Source organism: Cebus imitator, unplaced genomic scaffold (assembly GCF_001604975.1).
Source record: "Cebus imitator isolate Cc_AM_T3 unplaced genomic scaffold, Cebus_imitator-1.0 Scaffold291, whole genome shotgun sequence".
Taxonomy (NCBI): domain Eukaryota; kingdom Metazoa; phylum Chordata; class Mammalia; order Primates; family Cebidae; genus Cebus; species Cebus imitator.
Window position 1 is genome coordinate 1,654,982 of NW_016107606.1, and position 7,412 is coordinate 1,662,393.

The window sequence follows — 7,412 nt, forward strand, 5'->3', positions numbered from 1 at the left end:
TAGTATTCCATGGTGTCTATAGTTCCCATCTTTATGTTTGCGTGTACTCAAGGTTTAGCTCCCACTTACTAAGTGAGAACGTGTGATATTTGACTTTCTGTTTCTGCATTAATTCACTTGGAATAATGGCCTCCAACTGCATCTATGTTACTGCAAAGGACATGATTTTGTTCTTTTTTGTGGCCAAGTAGTATTCTATGGTATATATGTGCTACTTTATCCAATCCATCGTTGATGAACACCCAAATTGGTTTCATGTCTTTGCTGTTGTGGATAGTGCTGCAACGAACATGAGTACACATGTCTTCTCTTTGTTTTGTTTGGAGACAAGGTCTTGTTCTGTCACCCAGACTGGAGTGCAATGGCGAGATCATAGCTCGCTGCAGCCTTGATCTCCTGGGCTCAGGTGATCCTCCAGATTCAGCCTTTCTGGTAGCTGGGACTACAAGCATGCACTACCATGCCTGATTATTTTTTTAATTTTTATTTTTAGTAGAGAAGAAGTCTCACTGAGTTGCCCGGGCTGGTCTTGAACTCCTGAGCTCAAGCGATCCTCTTGCCTAGGCATCCCAAAGTGTTGGGATTACAGGCATTGGAGTCATTGAGTCATAGCTGGTTTGGTGCCATCCCTATGGTAATGAGTGAGTTCTCTCTGGGTTCACACTAGCTATTGTTGTTTAAAGAGCCTCACACCTCCTGTCTGCTCGTGCATGCTCTCTCACTCCCTCTCTCGCTGTGTGATACACCTCTTCCCCCTTTGCCTTCCATGGTGATTGGAAGCTTCCTGAGGCCCTCACCAGGAGCAGATGCTGGAGCCATGCTGGTACAGCCTGCAGAACAATGAGCCAATGAAGCCTCTTTTCTTTTTAAATTGCCTAATCTCAGGTATTCCTTTATAGTGATGCACAATGGGCTAACATACATGCGAATGTTCCAAATGTTAGAGAAAACTTTTCAGACAATTTAGTTGTGAGCATGTACTAAAGTTTTCGTGTGATCATGTGTAGAAGGGAAATGGACCTGAGAAGGCCACTTCCTCAATTCAGTTTTGGCAGGGACATTTTATAGGAAAAGAGAATGGTTAGATAATCATTGCTAGACACGACACAGAAAGAAGAGAAAGTCTGGTTAAAGGTCACTAGGCTCTTGATTGACAGTTGGCCGCTGAGTGTGTGGGTAATTGGGCATGTAGGTAATTGGTTTTCCAGAGCAAACCTTAATCCCATTAAAGTTCACAGAAAATTGCTTAAGCATTTTATCAGGAATGGTAACTTCTCAGGAGAAGGTTATGAAGCAAAAAGATTTTTCTCTCCCAGGTCAAGTTTGCAACAATTTTTATTATGTTTTATTATGTTGCAAACCTGCCCTGCCCTGGATCACTCTGCCCCATTCAGTAATTCAGGACGCTGGTTGATGGCAGCTTAGCCATTTTAAGTATTGGCTTCAATGTCCTTCTTGTCACTGTCAGCGGCCAGTGAGAAGGGGAGAAAGAACAGGTCTAGCAGCAGAGATTTCTTCTTAAGCAAGTGAACCAGAGCTTATACTTCTGCTCATACATCATGGAGAACTTAGTTATGTGGCCAACAAACTGCACAGAGGGCTGAGAAATGCAGTTCCTGGCTGGGCATCGGAGTCCTAGCTGCAGAGCTTTTACTACATGCAAGGAATGGAGTTGGGAACAGCCAGTGGTCTCTGCCATGGCAAGGGTGTGTGCAGCCTTTTTGCTTCTGCTGCCCTCCTATAGCAGGAGTTGGCAAACTGCGGCCTGCAGGCTAAGTCTTCTTCACAAGCTGTTTTGTAAATAAAGTTTTACTAAAACCCAGCTATGCTTATTCACATATTGATTGTCAGTAGCTGATTTCATGCTGCAGTGACAGGACTGAGTAGCTGAGATGAGAACACTTAAACTGCAAAGCTTAAATTATTTACCATTTGGCCCTTCACAGGAAAAGTTCACCAACCCCTAGAAAGGGTTCTGAACTGCCCACAAAAGGAGAATTGCTGGGTCAAAGGGTACATGCATTTATAATTTTAGTAGGTACTGTCCTTCATATTTGTACCAGCAGTGTGTAAGATTGCCTGTTCTTCAACAACGCAGAGTGGGCCAAGTGTGGTGGCTTACACTTGTAATCCCAGCACTTTGGGAGGCTGAGGCAGGAGGATTGTTTGAGGCCAGGAGTTTGAAACCAGCTTGAGCAACATAGTGAGATCCCCCTCTATGAAAAAATAAAATAATTTAGCCGGGTATATTGGCACGCTCCTGTAGTCCGCGCTATACAGGAAGCTGAGGCTGGAGGGTCGTTTGATCCCAGGGGTTTAAGGCTGCAGTGAGCCATGATTATGTCACTGCACTCCAGCCTGGACAACAGAGCCGTACCCCTCTCTCTAAAAACAAGCCAGCAAACAAAATACAGTTGATTCTAAACTTTTCCATGTGGTCAGTTTGATAGATGAAAAATGGAACTTCACTACAGTTTTAATTGCACTTACATTATCATTAGTAAGGTTAAGTATTTCACATTATGACTGAAACTAATTATGCTTTAAGAGTATCTTTACTTTTCTATGGATTGTCTACTTATATCTTTTGCTAGCAAATATTAAGTTGTTGATTTTGCATAATAATTTCTAGAGTTCTTTATATGTTACGGAACTAAGCCAATTGTGATATGAATTGCACAAATATACATCATTTTTTTGGCCATGTATTCTTTTGACTTTGCTTATGGAGGTTTTAGGTATGCAAAATGTTTTCTTTTTGTGCAAACTTAACGGTCTTTTCTTCCATGACCTCTGATTTACATGTCATGCTTAGAAGGCCTTCCTCATTCCAAGATTGTACAAACATCTCTTCTATTTTTTTCTATAATTTTGTGGTTTTCATTTTTTACATTTAAATATTTATTCCATCTGTAATTTATTTTGTTTTAAGTTTAGAGGAATGGATTCATTTTTTTCTCCATATGGCTACCCATTGTGTGAATGTATTTCTTTAATAATATGCCTTTATCATATATTAAATTTCACTATGCTTTGGGATCTATTACTGGAATATTCCATTGACATTTCTATTTATGGGGCAGTATTATGTTGCTTTAATTAATGTAGCTTTATATTATATTTAATATTTGGCAAGGCTAATTTTCCCTCATTGCTTTTTTTAAATGCAATTTTTCTGGCTAGTTTTACTTATTTATTTTTCCATAAGAAAATAGCTAAAAAATACTGCTGGTAGTTTTTATTTGGAATGAATTAAATTTATGTATTAACTTGGCACAACTGTTACGATGTTGCTGTTGAGTTCCTAAGCATGAATGGAATCTACCTTTCTATTTGAAAAGTTTTTTTGTTTTAAAATTACTATTTTAGTTGTTGACTGCATTTTTTTCTTTCTTTTTTTTTTTTGAAATGGAGTTTCACTCTTGTTGCTCAGATAGTGGTGAGATCTTGGCTCACTGCAACCTCCACCTCCTGGGTTCAAGCGATTCTCCTGCCTCAGCTTCCCAAATAGCTGGGATTATAGGCATGTGCCACTACTCCCGGCTAATTTTGTATTTTTAGTAGAGACAGGTTTCATCACGTTGGCCAGGCTAGTCTTGAACTCTTGACCACAAGTGATCAGTCCACCTCAACCTCCCAAAGTGCTGAGATTATAGGCATGAGCCACCAGGCCTGGCCGATTCATTTCTTAAGCTGACTTAAGTTACTGTTTTAATTGCTCAGATGTGACCTGTTCCACAAGTTCAGAAAATCTGGGAGCTAACCACTTGCTTGTCCGATTTTATCAGTAGAGCAAACACATCTTATGGTAGGAAATGATAAATCTGTGGACTTTTATTGCCTTGCAATCTGTGTTTCGAGGTGATTGCGTCACAGAACAGGGGCCAGGGAACCATGACGCAGTGGGAGGAGAATGAGATCTGGAGCACAGATCTGGAAAAAGCATTTCAGAAAGTTCAATCCCTGAAATGTGAAAAATTATTTCCATAGGTTGAGTTTTCAGGAAACACCTCCTGAGTTAGGATTCGTAAATTCCAAGGCACAGGCAGCAGCATGAAGTGAGACGAGGAAGGGAGGAGGGCGATAGAGCGTGTGCCACAGAGCAGCTTATTTCTATGGGAAACTGACCCAGTTGCTCTCTGGATCTCTGGGAGAAAGTGCAGAACAAGCCTCAGAGTTGCCCTGCCTAAAGGCCAAAGCCTCTGGGGTATTTACCAACTCCCATTTGTCACTGAAGACTGCTCTTGGTGCCATCAACTCCCAGGTACCTCTGGCTTGCCTTGAGCCTGAGTGGAGCTATGATTGGCAAAAGCCTCAGGCAGGGAATTGAAGACGCTCCCAGTTGGAAGTCATCGGTCTGCATGGAACAGTGAAGAAGATGCTGTCTTAAAACAAATGTAAATTTCTGCATCCTAAGTCACCAGCTACCAGTCTCTGCTGGGGGAGGGTTGAGGCAGTTAATCTTTGGCTATTTATACAGTCTACACAACTTTCTCGGGAAGTTCTGCCTTCACACTTACCTGAGTGCGTATGTCTATGTTCTATGCCTTAAAACTCTCACTTCCCATTCTCTCTCTCTCTCTCTCTCTTTTTTTTTTTTTTAAATTTTCAACAGGGTCTCACTCCACCTAGGCTGGAGGGCAGCAGCGTGATCACGGGTCACTGCAGCCACAACCTCCCCAGGCTCAGGCTGTCCTCCTGCCTCAGCCTCCTGAGTACCTGGAACTACAGGGATGTGCCACCATGCTTGGCTAGTTTTGTATTTTTTTTTGTAGAGATGGGGTCTCATCATGTTGTCCAGGTGGGTCTCGAACTCCTGGGCTTAGGTGACCCACCCACCTCAGCCTCCCAAAGTGCTGGGATTACAGGCATGAAGTACCATGCTGAGCATTCTTTTCCCATTCTTACTCCCACCACATTGATTCAGTACTTGTCTCAAAGTTAGCATTGTCTATGGGCTTGTCACTAACCCATAACTTGTTACTAGAATTTGTCTCAATTCAAATAAGCAGAGCAGTCCAGACTCTTTTTTGGGGTATGGAATTGAGAAAGACCCCTTTACCAGTTAGCTGTAGGAGCTAGTATTAAAATAATGTTAACATATGAAAAGAGGAACACATGAATGATGCAGAAATAATGAGCAAGATTATTATTAGAGGAATATAAAGAACAAAAAGGAGGGTTAAGAGGCTCAGCTCTAGATGTGCCTTGTTTCTTGCCTTTCCCGAGTGTGGTTGTTCAATTTTTCTGCTTTCCCATGAGGCATATTTTTCTTTCTTTTAAATTTTGGGACAGGGTGTCCCTGTGTCACCCAGGCTAGAGTGCAGTGGTATGATCATGGCTTATTGCAGCCAGTTTCCTGGGCTGAAGCGATCCTCCTGCCTCAGCCTCCCTAGCACCAAGAGATGGGGTTTTGCCATGTTGCCCAGGCTGATCTCAAACTCCTGGGCTCAAGTGATTCTCCCGCCTCAGCATCCCAAAGTGCTGGAATTACAGTTGTGAGCCACTATGCCCAGGTCCCATGAGGCGTTTCTTTTTCTTACAACCACCTCCACACTTTACTTGAATTAATATGAGCGAGTTACTGTTACATGTCTTGATGGAAAACACATTGTCAGAGAACTGGGGAATAGTTCTCTAAGACTGATCCGTGTCCCTCTTCCATTTCTGCTGTCCCTCTCCCTCTGCCGTGTCTAAGGGCAGCACATCTGCCAGTCTCCGATCACTGTTGTAACTGCTAGGAAAAGCTCTAAGAAAATAAAACCCTGAGAAAATGCTGGTCACTAAGTGGAACGGGCTTGCCTTTCCCAGAATAGGCAGTGATAACACCATACAGCTCCCTCCATAAGGAAGCTGAACTTTTACCCTCTCAAGAAAAGAGAAAACCTGATTAAATCCTTTATAGTCGTAAGCCGTGTTCTTTATAAATCGGTTGTGACAGTAAGGAGGTTAGAGGGAGGAAGTTTTAGTAAATATCCTTTAATGAAACTTGATGGAATTCTCTCACCTGGGTTTTTACTGACTGGAGCTGCATTGAGGAACACAGCATCACCTGCCATCCACAGAAGAAGGGGAGTGATCAAGTAAAAACAGGCAAAATGAGTCAGGAGGCCTACTTGATCCCTTCACACTGAACACAATATGACTCACAATCATGCCACATTAAATATGTTCCATCGACACCTCTAGGTATTTATTGACTGTCTTCCATGTCCAGGCTGTGCGCCAGGTGTTGGCAATGCAAAAGTGAGTAAGGCAGACCTGTTCCTGTGCTAAGAGGCTAAGAGAATGTGAAGACTTGGGGGAAGACGGACACTGATTTATAAGCATCCTAAGGCTACTGGAGGGAAGGGCATGAGGGCAGGTCAGGGAAGGCCTCCTCAAGAGGCTTCTTCTGAAACTGAGACAGAGAATGAGCAGGGGCAAGGGCCTTCTAGGAATAAGGTTACCATCTAGAGGAAAAGGGCATTCTCCCACCGGGTTTCATGTGATTTCTGTGTGCAGCTAATGCCCCACCTCTTACCTCCCACAGCGCTCTCCATTCTCAGCAGCAGGTCACTCGTTTTTGGAGTAGTGGGTAGTTTTTGATCACCCGTTTGTTCTCTGCGAGAGGTGCTGGCAGTGCCTGCATTCCTCTCCTCAGCCTCCACATTGAACTTCTGCAGGCAGCTTCCTCCCAGGCCCACAGCCATCCTGCATCTGCCTGCATGGGTTTGCTACCTGCAGAGACTATGGGGACCACGTGGGGCAGGCCAGAGGTGTGGGAGAGCTGACAGCCCTTGTGGATTCTCTACTGATTTGGGGCAAGAGTTGGAGGATAAATACCCCAGCCTCCTCACCCTCCAGTGGGACAATTCTCAGCTGTGTTTTTGAAGTCTCTCAGAGGATCCCAAATGGGGTAGAGGACCCAGCTACCCTAGTAAGATGTCTTTGAATGGCTTTCCTCCCTGCCTGCCTGCCTTCTGTCTGACTTCCTCAAGGCGCATCCTGGGATCACCTTCATAAACGTGTCCTGAAATCCTCACCTCAGCATCTGCTTTGGACGGGAGCCGCCCTGACAGTCTTCAAGCTCTACATGTTGCTTTCAAGCTGATGGTCATTATCATGTCTGTTGCTTGTGGAGATTCCTGGGAGCAGAAAGGAAGGGGAGAGGGATTGAGAATTACATTTTCAGATATCCTGCTCTTCTCATAATCATAAGGCTAGGGGTATGCGTGTGTCTGTCTGTCGGATCTAAAAGTAGATCTTCGTTAGCTATTGGAAAGTCATGTGCCAAGAGGGGAAGAGGGATTACCAGTGTCAATATTACTGAGAAGGCCGGGCGCGGTGGCTCAAGCCTGTAATCCCAGCACTTTGGGAGGCCGAGGCGGGTGGATCACGAGGTCAAGAGATCGAGACCATCCTGGTCAACA

General features: G+C 43.8%; 1 pseudogene; it reads right to left on the reverse strand.

Moving 5' to 3' along the window:
• LOC108285136 overlaps nt 1-6,692 on the reverse strand; it is an 83,664-nt pseudogene extending 76,972 nt beyond the window's left edge.
• Between the last annotated feature and the right edge of the window lie 720 nt (nt 6,693-7,412).